This window comes from Camelus ferus, chromosome 2, assembly GCF_009834535.1.
Source record: "Camelus ferus isolate YT-003-E chromosome 2, BCGSAC_Cfer_1.0, whole genome shotgun sequence".
Classification (NCBI taxonomy): Eukaryota; Metazoa; Chordata; class Mammalia; order Artiodactyla; family Camelidae; genus Camelus; species Camelus ferus.
The window spans coordinates 20,895,277-20,915,646 of NC_045697.1; positions in this window are offsets into that span (position 1 = coordinate 20,895,277).

Consider the following 20,370-nt stretch of genomic DNA (forward strand, 5'->3'; position numbering starts at 1 on the left):
TGGATCATGTATTTAAGTGTCCATTTAAAGGGGAGATTGAGCATTCTTACAACAGGCTGTCAAAAAACATTATTTTATAAATCTCATGATTCTTAAAATCTAATCTATATTAATGTAGGCAGAAAAAAATTCAAAACTTTGAATTATCAAATATTGGTGTTGTAAATTATCTCTTTGTATTTAATAATTATCACTTCAATAAGAATCATAAATATCAGATTTATTTCTCATTTACATTTAGCAGAAAATTTTATCCTCTTTATTCTGAATATCTGACATTCTTTCCATGAAATAGGAATCTGTATGAAAAAGAAAAACCTGGGAAAATTATTGACTGCATTAAGACTTTACAAGTTAGGAGGAAAAAGAGAAAGAGAAAGAAAGATGAGTGAGAATGACAAAAAGTGAACAAAAATGAGGAACTCCACTTGGAGTGAGTTGGTTGATTTTAAAGAAAGAAAATCCCAGCAAGAAAAAAATAAAATCTGGAATGAGTGTGTAATTATAATTATACTCTGGATTTTCACGAAAAAATTTCGCTTACCAGTGGCAAGCAAAACAAATTAGTTTTACATGAACACTATAACTTTTATTGTAAAATTTTAAAAATATGTGATAAAAAATATAACTTACTCTATTCCATTAGATGTATTGAAAAAGTTTTTCCGTACAAACTAAGACATTAAGGCACATTTACATGGAATGGTGAAGCGTTGAATTAATGAAGGCTGAGCAAGAAGTCCAGGCTTAAATTACACTCCTCGAGAGATGCAACCTTCTTGATTACTTTAAAATTTAGGATGTCAAGCTGCTGTCTTTTTTTCCCAATAATTTTCTTTCAAAATAAAATATGTACTTTTTTTAGCCTATTCATTTTGCAAAGACCAAGTGTATGGCAAAAGCAGAATTCCTTACTTTATATTTTATGGGCAGTCTCTTTACTCTTCATACATTCTGTACCTTCAGGTATATGACACTTAGTTCATATTTTTCCAGAGACCTAATTCCAATTAATGTCAGAAATGGTGTGAGGAGATTTCAAGTGATGAATGTACTTGGGTCTATTAGAAAACTATCAGGCTTTTTGCATAGAAACACAAAATCCATTCATCAAAGGATGGGATTTACTAGGTGTAAATATAGGATTTTGCAGATTGACAGAAAGAGAATCAAATTTTTTAGTGACATCAGATGATGTGATATGGCCAGTTGAGGAAGAATCATAGTTTTTATCTTTTGTATTAGAAATAATTAAAATTTAATTTTCTTCCTTATTTTATTCTCATATGTCCACTCTCTTTTTTCTATTTATGATTGCAAATTTTATTATTTTTCACAATTTTTTCCACTCAGTTTTTCATGTGTGCACTTCATTCCAATTAGATAAATGTCATTATACAAATTATTTTTCAACTTATGCCAAACATATATCCAGTAAATTTCTTTAAACATCACTAGAATAAGATTTCATCATATCAATGTCATAATTATACATAGTTTTATTATAAATGTAATGCTTAAGAAAACTCAAGCAATATAACACTTCACAAAATAAAAAAAAATTACAATTTTCTCACCCCCTTATCACTTCATCACTTCAACCATTTCCACTGAGTCATTAAGATGAAAATTTTTGTTTATATCATTTAAGATCTTCTACAAACACATGTACACACATACACTCTAATATTATTACTTTAGATTTGTGAATGTTAGAAGTTTCACTTTATAACTCATCAAGTTAGCACAACAAATGTCATCTCTTTTCTATAGCGCCTGCATATAGTTCCATGTTACAAATATACCATAATACCCTTATTATAGTACATTTAGGTAGTTAATGGTATTTTTCGCTATTATGAGAAATATAATTTGTATGTATGTATCACACTTATTAAATAGTTGCTTAAGATAGATTCCTAGAATTAAACTTGGATGGTGAAAAGTATGCACATTTATATTGTTGATAGGTATTGTCAAGTTGATCTCCAAAAACTATGTAAACTCTGTAACAGTTTATTTTCCCTTATTTTCATTCATTGTGTTTTGGAAAAATTACCTGGCTTTTTTTTTAAACAAAAAAAACCGGTGTCATAACCCTAACTTTTGTTAGCATTTTAGTACAAATATTAACCAGGAGGGACTCAAAGGTTAAGATAGTTGCTAAGCAACTACCAACCAGCCTACCTTGAGAGCAAGCTTTCAGGGCATTTTTCTGGAGACATAAATCCACCTTCTTAATTTTGCTTCTCACATCATATACATACAGCTCAGTGAACTGAGCCATAATCTACCTAACTTGTTTTGGTTAGATTGTTCATGATCACTTTCTCCTGCAACGCACATAAACACCTAGCAGTATAGAAATATTACCTGCCAAATTAAATGATCTTATGAAACTAGGTATTCTTTCAACCCTGCTCAGTATTTTGATTTGCCATAGGCATGTTCATTGATATTTACAATAACACCATTGATTTTGGAATCACAGATTATTGATTTTAATTTTGCTACTGTGCTCTTTCTTTGGTGCCCTAACTTTCGGTCTTCCAGATTGACTCTTATTAAGTTATTTCTATTCTGCCTCTCTAATCTCTACAGCTTTGCCCCTGCAGATGTCCATAATGCCTGCCTACTTGTGTTTAATTAGCTTGATGGTTATTCCCTTTCCAAAATCATTAATAAAGATGCAATACAAGATCCCTCCACCTCATCCAGAAGAGATTAGCAGTGCCCTTGCCTGGTGTTACCTCTGTGAAATGAAAGAGGCTGTAACTTCTGATCTCTAACCTCCCTCCTTTCTGATCTTCCTTTTCCTCATTACTAACCTCTCACTCTCAGCTATATTTTTCTCCACTTTCAAAAGCACTTTTATGCCCTGAGAGGTTTGTGTTTCTTTGAAACTTTTCTTTAGAAAGCAGTTCAAAACACTTATCTGTCATCGTTTTGGTTAATTCTCCTCATTCACCATAAAGTCTCCAAGTAGTAAGTTCTATATTGATAGTCCCATTTTACGTTGAATCTAAGGAATAAAGACAGCAAGTATTTTTTAAGGACACATCACAAGAGAGAATCAGAAATAAATTTGTACTTTTGAACTCATTCTTCAACAGCTATCAATCACTGAGTGACTCCTTTGGCAGGGCTCAAATATGACAAAATTAACTCCTTCACTTTTTCCCAAGTAAAATGTATGATGTGCTTGTAAGCACATAAAGAGATATAGAGCTTTACTATCACTGATTTATTATTATTCAAGAGTAGGGACACTTATTTGTGTATGTTTGTACATCTATTCTTATTTCTAATAAGTAATAAAATATGTGTAAAACTCACTTGTCTTTCATTTACCCACATTTTTCCAAAATTTTCTTAGGGAATTCTGACAGGGCTGAGATTTAAAAATAATCTATGAGCAAAGATGCTGGATCTCTACCAATATTTAATGAACTTTAGCAGCCTTTTCAAAGGCTTTAATACTTGAGGAGTAGAAATTATATTTTCAGGTTGCCTAATTATAGGGCTCATAAAGTATCTTCATGGGTACTACCCAAATAATCTCAGCAGCCCTTTAAAATGCATAGACTTATTCAGGTTTTATAAATGAGGGAATTGGGATCAGAAAGCTTAAAATACTTTTAAAAGGGTTAAGGGTGTCTTAATTCTTAAATGGACGAGCCGAAATTCAAATCCAAGTTTTCCTGATCCAGGTCAGTAACTTTTGCTTCTTAACACAAACAATATTCATAAGGGTTTATAATATGCCAGGAACTAAATGTTTTCTATGTTTCGTGTCACTTAAGCATCACCAACACTGAATGAAATAACTTTTAAAAGTACTTTAGGTGTACAGAAGAGGAATCATTAGCATGAGTCCCACGGCTAGCTGAGGGTGAAGATGGGAATCAAACCCACATGTCTGAGTGCGTAGTCAATACTCATGATTCTGACTGCTTTCACTTTTTGACACTAATTGAACCAAAAGGTATTAAGCATGGTGAATATTTTATGCATGTAATTTTTAAAAATTCACTTTATTTATTTATTTATTTTTAGAAACTTTTTTTTGGGGGGGAGGGAGTTAATTAGGTCTATTTCTTTGTTTTATATGAGGTACTGTAGATTGAACCCATGACCTCGTGCATGCTAGGCATGCACTCTACCACTAAGCTATACCCTCCCGGTATTCATGTAATTATAACCAGTAGAGAGAAATTGCTTTTCACTTCTAAAACTTTCCTGTACATAGTATCCTGGATGAAGTCAAGAATGTGTCTTTAGTGACTGGCTTATCAAGGTGTGACCTGCATAGCAGGAAAAATAGCTTCACCTAAAATCCTGTGAGGAATTTGGCACCTAAGGCTCCACCAGGCAGACCTATTGAATCTCAATCTTTATTTGACTAAGGTCCCCTGGGGATTCTACGCAAGCACATAAAAGTTTGGAAGGCACTGCCTTAGTGAGTTGGCAACAACCAAAAACTATTTTGAAAACTACAGATATATTAAATAATATTTCAAAGTTATTTCATTTTGATAATTTTTGTGGCGATTATTTATTAAGATAATGTGCTTTTCCTCATAATGTTTTTGGAATCGGGGGTGTTCCGTGGTTTTACGAGTAACAAAATTTGAGAAAATGTCTTCTATATTCAACTCTATCAGCCTTTTTTTTTGTTTTAGCCCTCTAGAGTTTTTCTAAAGTTTCACATTGATCTAATATATTGACGATAATGTACTTTGTATATGTTAGCGTTATATTTCTGCAGTGTAGACTACATGTAAGAAAAAGCAGGAAATACTAGTAAGGAAACTTGAAGCATAAATCAGACGCTGGTCTCAGGAATATTTAAAATAATATCCAAGGAAACCGTTGAAGATAATAATGTACATAAAGCAGCTTTTCTTTTATTTGAACACTAAAGTACAATAATACACTCTTCTGTAGGGTCTCATGAATTTTTAAAAATTTCATAATATCCTTATTCACTCTGAATCTGTCTCAGTTAAAACTATCAGAGAACCTTTTGTCTGTATACGGGTGATTTGTATCTGTTTAAAAAATGTTTTTAAAAAGAAGCATCACATATATATTTATATCCTCATAAAGCTTAGACACCTAAAGAAAATATTTTTTAAAAAAGAGAAAAAATATACCAAGAATACCATAAAGAATCTTTCCAATCCATTCTGCTACCAAGGTTATGTTTCGAAGTGTAAAATGTTTTACTGTTATTCATTATATCTTTTAATTTCTCTGCTTTGTATCATTTTGAAGGATTTCAGAATGTAAGGGAGTATATTATCTGTTAAAGCAAGACGAGTTTTCTGTCTTCATTTTTACCCTCAGGCAGCACGTTGACAAATGGACATGAATTGTGCCTCTGAGTGTCCCGTAAGCTGGTATTGTCCTGACACTGCAAAGTGTTTACCACGAAAATCCTCCACATCCATCACCCAGGGCCAGCCTTTGCCTGATTCTAATTCCACTGACGTTGAAATCTGAAACTCTCTGAGTCATTTATTACACTTATTAAAATGTTCCATTGTGGATTAGAATAGCAATTCACTATTATTTCAGAGTGCTGCCCAAGGGGCATTCTTCGCAGCAATCTTAATACTTTATTGAAATAGTACTTTGGTTTTAATAAACGATTCTTCGCAAAGGTACCCAGCTTTCAATTATGAAAGGTGATGTTGGCTTTTTAAATCTGGCATCTGTGCCCAAGATTATGAAAATCCCTTAGTTTAATATTGCATTTTTCTGCTCTAAATATTCCATCCTTGATATTTTAACATGGATATGTCAATTGGATTAATTAGACTATTGTATAAAAAGTATCTCTCTTAAATTCCCTTTTTGAAATGGAGTCAAATGATCTACATATAATGAAAACTTCAAAATAACAAATATAGCATAAGAATAAAAAGAAAATACCATTTTTTCATAGGAAATTAGGTATGCACAATAGATCATTTCTGAATAGAACATATTATTTTGTACAACAGGCTTCTCACAAACCATGATGTGTTACAAGATTTTTTTCAGAAAACTTTGAATATATTGTAGCCTAATCCACTCCTCTCTTTCTCTTTCTTCTATTTTTCTCTTTCTCCCTCTCATTCTCCTATCGTGAATGACAGCTGACTAGGAAAAAGATAAAAATAATTTTGTACAAGTTCTAATTCTCTGCTACCACTTGAAGATTCAGTCACCAAGACTCTGAAGAAAGTTTTATTTTTGAAAGAAAAAACATTTAACTTATAATTTCAAAATTTAAATGACAAAATTATAGATGTTATAAATTAGTGCTTTCTTGGTAGCTAAAACATATGAAAATGGTATATATTTCCCCCTTAGATGTATTTCCTCCTTAGCCAATAAAGCGATGAAGCTACAGGCTAAATATAAATTATTTAGCCACAAATATACAGGAAATGAAAGATGCAGAAATAATAGCTTTTAACTGAGAAATTATAAAGACTTTTCCTGATGCTAAGTTGTGCCTACTTCTCAACTTTAGCATGTCCTTTCAAATACCTGCTTGTATATACATTTTTTTAACCAGGAAAAATAAATTGAAAATTAAAGATATTCATTTATTTATATACATATTAAATTTATATTTTTCTAAATTAAACTCTGACCCAGTAACTTTATAGCAATTTATCATATGGAACCAAAGGAGATGGAAATTTAAGGGGAACTTTATTTTTCTCTGCACTCTTGATAATTTTTTAAAATCTTGATGGAACGTTTTCAGGTGACTATGATCCCCATTTATAGTAACAAGCAAGAAAAAGTGGCTTACAATTAGATTTCTTATGCTAGCCAACCAGAAGAATGCCAGATAGCAAAAATTAAAAAAAAAAAAAAAAGGAGATTTTAGGACAACAGAGTGAACAGTGCATCTAGGGAGGTAAATCTGAGGGAGGCAGATGGAAACAAGAAAGTTGCATCTGAATGAAAGTGATCCAGACTTCTAAAACCATTCAAGCACAACTGTAGTCCCACTGTTACGCTGTCTTTTGTCCTCAAAGTGGAGAATCACTGCATTGTGGTTCAGAAGACTGTTTCATCTATAAATGGTGATTCTAAGCCAGTCCCATAAATGTGAGGGAGAGAGGAGCCTCTGTGTGCCGGGCCTTCGCCTCCTCTTCAGAGTGAACACTCAGCAGTGGATCTAGGCACTGTCATACAATTTAATGGATTCACCCTGGTTTCACAAGAAAATTTCCAGAACTTCCAAAGCTAAATTAAAAAAAAAAATCTGAATAAAAGATAAGCATAGACAGCCCACAACGTAGCTTTTGAACTTTTTGGTAGCATATTGTATTTTTTATTCTCATATTCTAAAATTGGATTTCTGAGAGGCAGGAGAGATTCCAAAGCCTTACACAATTCTGATACACATACAGAACCCTAGATGTGAGCATTAAAGTCAGGGGACATTGGATATTCTCTGACCATAAATATCAGGGGTATTTATACTTTATTGGAGAGGAAGTTGAATGGACCACTAAGCACAGTTCAAAAACAATTAAAAGTAGAAAGAAAATATTATTTTCTGAACAGATTAGGTCTATCTAGAAATTGTTTTTTATTTAAAAAAAAATGTTCCTATAATCACCATCTTCACAGGATGAATGAATTCCCTATGTCACACCCCAAGTAAGGTGACTGACTGTCATATACACATTAATTTACACTATGTTAAAACTGTCAAGTTGAAACTATTTCTGTTCCAGCTACACATATTCAGGGCCCTCTGAGAGTATGTGAATAGTGATGACACTAAATTATAGCTAATTAAATAAACGAAAGAAAATGAAGATTTAAATAAGAAAACCTGATGAGAGGGAAAAAAATCATCAAATTGAAGTTTGATACATGGTGTCTTTCATGTAACTTCTTATTACAGAAATAATAATTAGCCCAGTAGCACTTTATTTTTAAATAACTTACCAGTGAAAATGATACTGTTAAAAATGTCTGACAGCCTTATTAAGAACACACGAATCTAGTCATATAGTGCTAACATATTTTTCCATCTCTACTGCCAATATAATGTCCACACAAGTTTGGAGTTTCCCTTTTATGTTAAGTAACAACCTGGAGTTGAAAAAATGATTTAATTGATTGTAAATATCAATTTGGGTGATTTTTATTCAGGATAGTTTTCATGGTCCTGTTTTATAATAAACATGTACATAAAGTTCACTTACCAGGCACCTAATTGCCTCGGTTAAGAGAATAAAATAAAATAAATAGGTTGGATTCCAGTTCATCCAAATCATGTAAAGCGTTTGTAAAAAAGGCCAGAAATACAGATATTGGAATGACATTGCAATAAAAAGTGGATTTTAAAAAAAAGTTCTAGTATTTTTATCTATATTCCACCACATTTTAAATATAATGGAAGACTTACTTGATGATTTTCAAGGTTCTGATTTGTTGTGAAGATATTTAGATATTAGCATATGGAAAATTACTATACGTTTGCTTCTTGCTTACTTAGAAAGCTCCCCAAAATAAATTCTAATACATTAGAATTACTAATTGTTAAACTGGAAATTTTATAAAATCAGATTTTAAATAATGAGAAAAGCATGCAGCATACAGATACAGCAGTGTTCAGTGGAAATTTTATAGCCTGGACTTCCATTTTAATAAAAGTAAAATGACATTTTTTTCACTCTTAGATTGGAAATGTTAAAAAATAATATATTGTATCAGCATTCTCTTAGTTCGCTGGAGGGTGTTGAATTTGTATCCTTCTATGAAGATTCAAAATTTTGTATGCTTTGCTACCCATTAATTCCACTTCTAGGGGTACATTATATAAATGATTTACAAATAAAATTGACATGTGTTGGCTAGTGACTATCACACTGGACAATGCAAACTCAAGCCTGGTTGTCCAAGTGTCCTAAACATGATTGAATCATCGCAGATGTCATTTAGCACTTCCGGGCTCCCAGCTCCTCAACATCTCTCCTCTGGTGGAGATCGTCCCTACCCAGATCATCCTAACCCTGAGAGGTAGATGGGACATTTTTCCCGCTACTGTATTATTGCAGAAACACAGTCAATTTGCATGCTTCATCTGGGTTTCTAGGAATAGAACTGAACTTTTGTAGACTAAGTTCCAGAATATATTGAAAATGTTAAAGTAAGTTATTGTGTGTGCATATAGGTTTTCATTGTTAATTGTTACTGTAACTATTAAAAGTAACAGCTACCCTTTAAAATTAAGTAAAATAAACATGTGTTCAAAGATATTTATTCATTGCAGCAATTGTTACAATTATTCGGTTATTCCTTTATAGTGTTATTGGGTTATGATCAGAGCTAAGTATCTCCCTTTTGGAGTTTGTTGGATTTCTTTTGGAACTAAAATTCTGTTACAATATTTTGGATACTGGAAAATACTATTATTTTCAGTGTATGATAATATGATATATTTGCTTTATATTTAACTTATTAATCAATTAATGTGAACCATATCACTTAGTGCTAAAACTTTTGCTATTTCTGCTAAAATTCTCCGGCTCAGGGAAATTTTAAGTTAACTGAGTTGAATTTCATCATACATTTCATGTACCATTCTGTTAGGAATTTTAATATTCAACATGTGTTTGTGTTTAAATTATGTATGCCAAGAAAAACCTTGTCCTGAAAGAAATATATTGAGTATTTATGAAAATAAATTTAGAAAAATGTTAAATAATTTTTTTTCACATACTGTTTTAGGATAAAAATATACTGAGAGAAGCTTACTGACATTGTGACTCAAGCTCAAAACCCTCTACATTTTTTTCCTTAAGACAGTAAATTAATATGTTCTATTTCTACCTATGCGAGCTAAATGAATTTCTTTGGTTTACTTCATCCAAAGTTCATTTGCATATACAGGCATAGTTAGAATTGTGGGGAATTGACTGAGAAAACTCAGTTGGCACCCAGGTTCTACTGCTTAATAAGAATAATAAATAATTAACCTAATTTTTCTAAACCTCAGTTACCCCATAAGTTTACTTGAGGATTAGCTATTAGCTAAACTAAGACACAAAGTTCTAATTATGCCCAGTAAGTGGTAACTTCTCAGGATTTAGACTCTGAAAATACATATTAGATTTAGTTTATTTTTATGCTATTTATGTCTTCCAAACACTTTTTTGTTCCTTGATATATGTGGCTAAGAGAGTGGAATTGATTTTTACTTCTATTAATGTTTTGCTATGTTTCCTCATATTCCCATAAGTTTTAATTTAAAATATTATATTTAAGTATATATAATATAATATATCTTATGGCTTATCAATATTTTAACATTTCTTATTTTAGATCATGTACTTTACCATTAATCAATAAACACTCTTGCCTTAGTTAAGGTTTTTTAATCCTACTTTAATTTAGTTTGATTTAAGGATAGTGAATCCCAAATTCAGTTTTTATTTTGCCTGGTATGATTTTCTCTATTTTGCAAATTTCAATCTCTCTATGCAATTATATCTTTTAATGTAACATATAAACATGTTTTCTTTGTAACCCACTTGACCTGTTCTTTTTAGAGGTGAGTTTAGCCCAGTTGCACATATTGCTGTCAGAGGCATATTCTGTTGACATTCAGCATTCTTCCATTTCACATTAGATATAGTCATAATTTTTCAAAATTTTATTATATACTCTGTGATGGTTTTTTTCTACCCCCCAAGCATATTTCTTGTAGTGTTTTATGATGAATTTTAGCATTTATATTTTTCACTTCCTTTTGTACTTGAATTTCATCTTGGCTGAATATAAAATCTCTTCATTACATTTTCTTTTCTTTCCTTTCTTTTTCTTTTCTTTTTCTTCATTTTTTTCATCTTCCATTTTTACTTCCTTCTTCTGGGTGTGTCTGTGTGTGTTTGTATGTATGTTTGTGTGTGTGTGTTTATGTGTGTGTGTGTTTGTGTCTGTGTGTGTGTGTGTGTGTACGTGCAGGTATTTTTGAGGCATTTCTCTGTTCTCTTTAACTGATTTAATTCTAGATTAATCTGAAGAAAATCTAATTTTTTGATTATTTTCTCTTCATAAGTGGTTTGAAATTTTGCTTAGTTGCTATAATATCTTTATTTCCATACCTTTCAGCAACATTGTCTTTACTTGAAAATGTCCCATTGTTGATAGTCCTGTATCATTACTTCTTAGGTTTGTAAGTATTACTTGTTATTTCACTGAAATTTTTTGAATTATATGTTTAAAAACTGCAGAATAAGCCAAACAGGTATATGATAATCTTTATCTCTCTTCAACATCAAGCATTCCTTCGATGACACCTGTGATTGATCTCTGGTCATTTCAATTTTTGCTTATTTCTTCTACATTGAGCAATTTATGACTTACTTCTTATTTTTTGTGATAGCACTGTATTTCCTTTTATTTCTTTAGTTCTGTTGCTCATATTTCATGTTTTCAATAAATGATGTATCCCTTCATTGTGCTTTTATTGTACAATGGGAATTGATTCATTAAGGTTTGTTTTTCAATTTATATTAGCATTTGGTCAAAAATTTTATTTTTGTTCTGTAACACCATTTCTTATTGATGATCTTCATCTGCCAACATTTTTATTTTTCTTTTCTTGCCCTCCCTTTTTCCTATTCTTATTTTTTTTAATTTTTCTTGCACAGATTCCGTTTTGGTTTTAGGTTAAATATTGCACTTTTTTGAATGAGGTTAAGTTCTGGCTGGACCAGATATTAGTAAAGGGTTCATGGTGGGGAGAGGTCAGCAACTTTTTATAAGGTACTTTGTTTCAGTGATTGATAAATCTTAAACTTCCCTTCTCCCCATCAACATAATAGACACAGTGTGAGAGCTCACAGCCATTTTTGGTTCAGCAGTTGAGTACTGAAGCCACTCAGTGGATTAAATTGAAAGAATGGAAATGAGGAAGTTTCCCATTCTTGTTGCAGTAGTACGTAGCACCAATCTAAAATAAGATAACTAATCTGTAAAGAATTAGGGATCTTGTAGACAGTTTTGATGCTCAAAGTAAAGCCCTCTGTTCTGACATGAATGGTGTTCTATGCCTTATACCTGATCCCTTTCCTTTTATTCTATCAAAGCCTTCTGGTGGCTAACTTAGAGTCAGCACTTACTTTCGTGTGTAATGAAACAGACACACCCAAGATAAGAGTGTAGACAGACAAGCTAGGTCCACCAGACCTTACTATTATACACATGTCCATTTTAGTAACAATAAGCGTAATCCTAAAGACAAAAAAAAAAAAAACTAGCAATAAATGAATATATTTGACTACAAACACCAGAAAAAATAAAAGAAAAAGATGAATCAGAAAATATGTGCAATATGTATGATATATTGTAAGAAGATGATTAATCACACCAGCAGAAAAAAATAAAAAATATGCATCAAAACGATTTACAAAAAAAGAAAGATAAGTGTCCAGTTTAGATATATGGGTGTATATGTATGTGAGCGTTTAATTAATTTGCATAAAAATGGGAATAAATTGTGTTTTAAAAATTCTGTCCAATATTCAAGGGTACTATGTATACATTGTTGACTGGAATAAAAACAGGTAGTCAATTTATCAATACACATTGATATTTTCAAATATTTGTACTATTTGACCTAATAATTCAAACTTTAGAATCCTAGTCACAGAAAACATTTGGCCTGTTTCAGATAGGGTATTCAGGGACTACCTCTCTGAAATTCAAATCATGAACTTTCCAATTCAAAAAGGCAGTTGCTCTCAGTTGCTTTCAAAATGTGGGAAATCCTCAGCAAATATTCTAGGCCCGTCATAATATACTATCAGTACCAGACGCTACAATTCCACATGTATTATAGATTTCTGACATAACAACTCACTTCGGCTTTAAAATAAACTGGGCTCTTATCCTTCCTAGCATGCTACCCTTTGTTCCATATTTACTCTAGTTTTCTCTCTGCCTAAAATCTCCTTTCTTATACCCATTCCTATCTTTCCCATCTGAAATTGTTTTTGGTCAGTTTAGAGAAGTAAAGTCCCACAGTTTTCACCATCTCAGTTACTGGCTACTCCATCCTTAGAATATCTCAAGTCAAAAAAACCCTTGCAAGTATTCTTGACTCTTCTCTCAGTGAGTAAATCCAATCTATCAGCAAATCCTATCATCCTGCCTTCAAAGTGGATTCTGAATCTGACCAGAGCTCACAGCCACCACTTCTGATAAATGCCGGTCCAAGCTACCATCATCTCTTCACTATATTCTGAAACATACCTCTTAATGAGTCTGCCTTTTTACTCTCTTCAGTGTAGGTCCTTGGTGGCTGTAAGAATGAATCTGTTAAGACATAAATCAGCACATGCTATTCTTTTTCACCCTTCAATTACATTCCTATTTCACCCAACAAAAAAAGGACCAATGTTTGAATAATGGCCTAACAGCCTCAATATGAGCTGATCCTGTGTCCCTCTGACCTCCCCTCTAACTCTTCCTTCCTTCCTCTCTTATCTCTAGGAGCACTGGTTTTCTTGCTCACCTGTACTCAGTCTGTCTATTTCCACTTTAGGGCTTTTGCTATTTTGCTACTTCTTCCATATTCTAGTGCTACTGTGTACTTGTTTTCCATGTAATCACCTGATCACATCATACTCTCCTTGGTGGCAGAAGCTGAATCCTGGTTAGCAAACTATCCCTCCCAGAAGTCGTGAGCACCATCTGCAATTTCTAACTTTGCCATAAAATATTGGTTAAATCGAGTTTAAGTGAACTTGGGTTCAAAGGGGTTAAATGTGTAACTGAAGGTCCTACATGAAGTTAGTAGTAGAAGGAATGTGTCCACATCTTTTGATTGCAAGCCAAGCAGCTAGCCTGTTCTACCTCTAGTAGGAATTCATACTGAAGCACTGAGTCAGATTTTGCAGAGGAGTTCTCATTAACTGACTATACTCTTCTTCACAGAGCAAAGGTCTCATTAAAAGAAAGCTGACACTCGTGGGATTTTCATATGGACAAGCAGAAAAAATGCAGATCTCATTTAAATGAAAACATACTGTACTTCCCCTTGAGGTGCTATCCCCAGGATTTGCTATTATCTTTAATAACCCTCTGTGTGTGTGTATGTGTGTGTGTGTGGGTACACACACACAAGTGGGCATGTATTCCAATGTACTCAAGAAAGAGACATATTTACATTATTTTTTTTTTTATTTCTGAGAAAAACAATAGTCAGGTGAGCTACCTGTGTGGAATTTTAAAATTCCATTCCCCCATCCCCATTTTCTCTCTTTCTCTCTCTTTGGTTATTTCACTTTATTGTGTACTCTCCTATTTTAAACGCTATTTAACTTTTTTCTTCTTTTAGTTCATTAAAATCCTTTTGGTGAAGTGATCAGGATGGCTAAATATTATAAAAAAATCATCTCAGACATTTTTAGACATAGGGAAATTTACAAAGGATGTTAAATAACTAATAAATACAAAAATTTATTTTGGAAATATTTCATATTGGCTAACCATACTGTGTTCATCTTCAACTAAACATTAGATAAAAATGAATGTTGGCTAACCCTTTCAAACAAACAAACACAAGACAGTTTTAATGTAACTTTAACTTGTCAATTGAAAGTAAACTATTTTTCTTCTGAATTTTTTGTCACGTTTAAGCTACCCATCATTAACACTCTCAGGGTAATAATAGAATATATTTTTAAATATAGTAATAATTGTTATTTTAGTACAGAATTACTAAAATAATTTAGTTACACTTGGAATGAATGTTTATTAATGTTGTTGTTTTATGTTTATCTTGACACCGGTTAGTGATCTTTGCCAAAAGATACAGAAACCTGACTTAAGCACTTTGCATTCATATAACCTCATACCTTCATCATTTTTTAATTGGCTTAGTTTGAATGAAAGATAAGTTCCTCTGCCCTTTACAAAGTTGTAGTTTAACTATATAGATACAGTTTAAGATTAAGCTTCTTTCTTTTCATAACATAGTGAAAATGTCTAATTTAAAGTTGCCAGGAGTCCAAAAGAGATTAAATCAAATTGTTTTATATTGAACAGCCTAGTGATTTTAAAAATGTTCCAGAAGTAGAATGAGGAATACACAAAAGGAAAACTATGAAACACGTCCAAAGTACAAAGAGACAGCGATGCACCATGCATCATGAATAATGAAAGTAAACATAGGGACAGAGATATAAGAAAATAAGAGCCATGACTCTATTACTTTGCCTCATCTCTTTGCCTACTCTTTATGCAAATAATAATAATTTGCACAATGCTTTACTAGTGCTTTAATATAGATAATACCTTTCATATAATAAGATTTGTTAGAAATAATATTCAGAATTCAAAGAATAAATACTTCATTATCCAAGTGGTTGCCTATATACAAGCTCTTTTAAGAATTTTATGGCAAAACATTTAAAAGAAAAATATTTGGGGACCTGATGGTGATGATGATGATGGTGATGATGGTGATGATGAAATCCCTTTACTCTCCCCATGTAGCATACATAACATCATCATGAGAGCGACATTCCATCTCATTTGCTGTATTCTGTTGATCAGAAGCAACATGCAGATGTCACTGCACTCAAAGAGAGGGACCTACACTGCTCATCAGGGTGTGTGTCACCTTAGAGTGTTTCAGCACTAAGATGTTAGAACATATGGAAGATATTTAGAGCATAGCTTAAAACAAACATCATGGCATTTCTTGGACTTCTTTGTAACTTAAAAATATCCTCTGACTCATTGAGTTTTTGGTTTTAAGAGTTACTCTTCTACATTTAGTACTGAGCCTCTAAATTAGGTATATAAAAAATTGTTGAAATCATGCTCAACTTCCTTAGAAGAAAATTAAATTTGGATGAATAAATTTTGTCTTAAAATTATAAAATAGCAAATGGATTTTAAAAGCTAAATCATTTCACATTTTAGTGAAGTATTATTTGGGGTACTATATATACTGCCTATTTATAAAGTATATTCCAAGGAAATTTGGAGGGAAGTTCACTGAAACTGAGTAACAAAAGTGTTCATTATATCACTATAATAATAATAATAGAACATTGAGATAGGTCTAAATGCTGGAGAATTAACTAAGTTTGTCACACTTCTGAATGGACCAGGCTAAGTAGGGTACATTAAGAAGTAGAATTTTTTCTACACTTATTCAAACACAATCTATCAGATTTCCCATTGCTGCTAGTTAAGGATGTCTTGAGCAAATGGCACAACTTCTATTTTTTAACTTTGAAAATTCTTCACATAGTACGAAAGACCAATTTGGTTAAATCACAACTTTAGACTTAAACCCAATTTTAAGTTTCTGCCTTTCCCCAAGTTCAGGTCTGATCGTGGATTCAAGATCAGCAACCAGAGAAGAGGGGATGTGATCTGGTCTTTTCCCAGTCTTGACATTAGTCTTTTCCCCAACCCTTCTGCTTCTGTTTCTTTTATGCTGAAGAGAGTTGGTATTAGGGGAACACGGTTGGGAGGGAAAATGTCAAATAAATGTTTTATTTGCTTTTGATTTCACTTAGTGGAGGCTAATGGTATTTCTCTTAAGCCCATCAAATGCAATCTGTCCAAATGCTGGTATCCAAATGTTGGCTATTTAGTAGGGTTCATAAGTGAGTTCCTCAGAGAACCTTCAGAAGATGTCTGCAGTGCACAATTCCCTGCTTTGAACCATGACTTCTTACATCTCTTTTTCTATCCCTTTATAATAGAATACTCCAACTTTGGTTCTATGTGTTCAATTATCAGCCAAGTTTGTGCCTTGATGGATTTGGGGGGAGGGAGGAACTTTGTTCTTCCAGTCACTCCATTTCTTAGTGCAGTGATCAGGGAGTAGGAATAAAGGAAAGGAGGCCAACCAACACCCTTTTTAGACCTTAACAAGCAGGACACCTGTCCTGTAGCTTGTATATCATACAAAATGTGCACAAAATAATAAAAATTGGAATAAGCATATTAAAAAATATGTTTGATTGCTTATACAAGATTTTGGCTTGATGTTGACACCAGAAGACCTATAACCATCAAGGTATTTACACTTGCAACTAACAGTGCTGAGAACTCAAGGAAACACTTCTCCATCTCTCTTGCTGTATATCTTTCAAAGAAAAGGTACCTACATCCTACTACCTTGAAAATTTGTATATTCTGTTTCCAGTGTCAGAGTCATACAATAAAAACTTTGAATTTTTAAATAATGTTTGTATAATAAAAATGCTTCGGTAAGCAAAAAAAGACTAATTAAATGGTCACATCCTTTCTTTCAGATAGCGTGAATGCAGCAGATTATTGCTTAATGGATTCCCCCCTCAAGGAGTGCCAGATTTCCATTTTCTTGATATTCCTATTTATGATTTCAGAATGAGTGAGATACTTTCAGTGGTTATATACAATGAGTAAGAAACATTTTTAATATTAAAAAATGCACATTACCTTTTAAATTTGTTCATATTATATGTGTATGTGTCTAAACATAATGTTCATTATTAAGAAGATATCAATTCATTAAACTTGGCAACACATTGCTAGCCTGATAATTTTATCTTTTAATTATTTGAAATATTTCAGAGAACTTCTAAAAAAACTTATAGTTAATGTTATTTAAATAATTTTGAAGTGTTTTTACATTCATTGTTGATAGTTTGTATTTACTCTTTTAATGTTAATAGAGAATTATGAAAATTTTAAAAGAAAAATAATCTTTTGAGACATACATATGGCTTAATTACTTATATTTAACTTAACTGACATTTTTTACAATTAGTCACGGTTTTACACTTCAAAACAATTACATCTTATTTATAAATTATTTTAAATTATTATTATTCTTTGAAAATAAGTTGTGGAAATCTTGATTACAATAATATAATTATTGTTTTTCTGAAAAAGGATGAGCAAAATAGATCATGTGGAATAAATACAAAAATGATGTGTGTATTTTATTTTATTACTCACTAAACATAGCTTTCCACCTATAGAATATTTAGACATGCAGATAGTCATTAAACTCATTTTTCTGTGTGAAATCCATAGCCTCATCCATATTTTAAAATGCTATCATTATGAAGGTAAACTTACCAGATGGGAAAATAGAATACATATTATTTAACAATTTGTCACCCTGATTTATGACTTGATAATTTTTTTATGTATATTATCTGGCTCCTTATTTGTGTCCTTGCTTCTGGCTTTAAGACCCGAGGGGCACTCATGGGTACAATATCTCTTTATTTAACAAGAAAAGCTTGTTATTCTCTCATTGATTTTTTTTTCCCTGAATCTCTGGCTAATAATGATTGACTATCAGTGCCCTCTGAGAGACAAGCATCCAAATGCTGGAACATTTTTCAGGGGAATGTTTGTATTCAAGGCTTCTCCACTGCCCAAGTCCTTCATGCAGGTCCGGTTTACTGCCTTCCGAGTAGCACTCCTGCCTCAGCCACAAGTGCACTCTGTGTGTATGTGTGTGTCCCCTGCTGCTACCGCCTCTTGGGCAAGGGGACAGTGGTCCTGAGTCAGGTCCTGATACCATGGCTCCAGCTGAGCTGGGTTCTGCAGTGCCAACCCTTGATTCTCAGAATAGTCACACATTCTTGATCCATCGCAAATGGAGGAAGTGCCATCCGCTTCACCCAGGTAGCTGTGTTCAACTTGATATTTCTCTCTAATTCACAGGTAAGCACAAGGGCAGATCATCTAGCTGGCTGCCTTGCAGTCTTTAAAGCAGCATATTGAGGGCTACTCACTTCCAAAATGCACTGGACAGAGAAGAAGTAAAATCTTACTGCTGAACTGCCCTGCCTCTGCTTATTTCTCTGAATAGACAGGGAGGGTGGGCACTGAAGTAGTGACTGGTGATGGTGTAGTCTCTTCTTACAAATCTTGTTCATTTTTAGAGAAAGGCACCTGGCCCTGATATTGGCAGCTTCAAATAGGCTCAATTTAGAAGATTATTTTCCTTTTTTTAAAAGTAATAGTCACAATCAGAGTGAAGCCTCCATTCTATACCTTGTTATAATGGTAAGCTAAAGTGTAAGATTACTGGTAATGCAATTCTCTTAAAGGAAAATCAGGCTTACATAATCAGTCAACTTACCATTTCACAAACACTGCCACAAGTTTCACAATTATATATATTTTACAGCTGGGAGCAGCTTGTGACAAAAAAAAAAAAGTGTCGTGTCAAGGGAAGAATACAAATCTTCAAAAAAGAGTATTTTAAATGGTAAAAAACAAACAGTAAGTAATGATTCAAAATTTCAAAAGATGTGGTGCGACCTAAGAGAATCACCAGAGCATGACTTGGACTCTTAAAGGATCTTCCACTTTAAGAAAAAATAATTTTATTTTCCACTCAGAAAGCAATTTCCTATTTTTAAAACGGCATGTCTAGCTTTGACATTAAACTAACATGTATTGATTCCTATCTCTCTGGTTGTACTAGAGAATATTGATTCATATGTTTAAATAATTATTGACACCCTTATCACAGTGTTTCTGAAATTAATATTTTAACATTTTCAAGAAAGCACTAATCTATTCAATCAGTAGATTAATATTCTGCCCTCAAAATTCAGATTTGCGAGGAAAGGGTAGGGAAAGAAGACCTCTAGAAGACTGCAGAATTTTGTCTTAACTTTTCCCCTTTTCATGCAGTCATTTGTCCTGTGGACTCATTACTGTGAGTCCTCGTGTTATGTGGAACAGTTGATGGATAATGGACATACATGCTTAGAAAAATGCAAATCTTTTTCTAACTATATGATACAGGTATAGCAAAGCATTCTTTGTGGGTATGATGTGCCAGGCTCTAGAAGTCTAATGTCTATTAACGTATTTAATATTCACAACAACCCTACAATATAGATATTATTTTGCAGTTGGACAACTAAAGTAGAGAGATAACCAGAAATTTTCCTAAAGTAACAGCTTACAAGCAATAAAGGCAGTGCCTGAATCTAGGCATTTGGCTTTAGACTATCCTTTAACCTACAATAAAGTAGTGTCTGTAAGTGTCAAAGTATTTAATACCTGCTTTTGTTGCAGTGATGGTGTTATTATGGGTTTAGGGATTTGTTTTCTTAGTTAAAACAGAAACTGTTTTAAAGAATGTATTTGTCTAGGACTTAATACAATTATTAGGGAGGAGGAAGTGAAGAAAGAAAAAGGAGGAGAAAGGAGGGGAGGTGAAATGGGGGGAAGGAAAGGAAAAAGTAGTGAAAGAGAGGAAGAAACCTTATTTCCTGTTAACTAAAGCTGAACCAAAATTTATTTACATTTTACATCTCATGTCAAGATTCAAAACCATTTTGCCTGCCCTGTGTGATT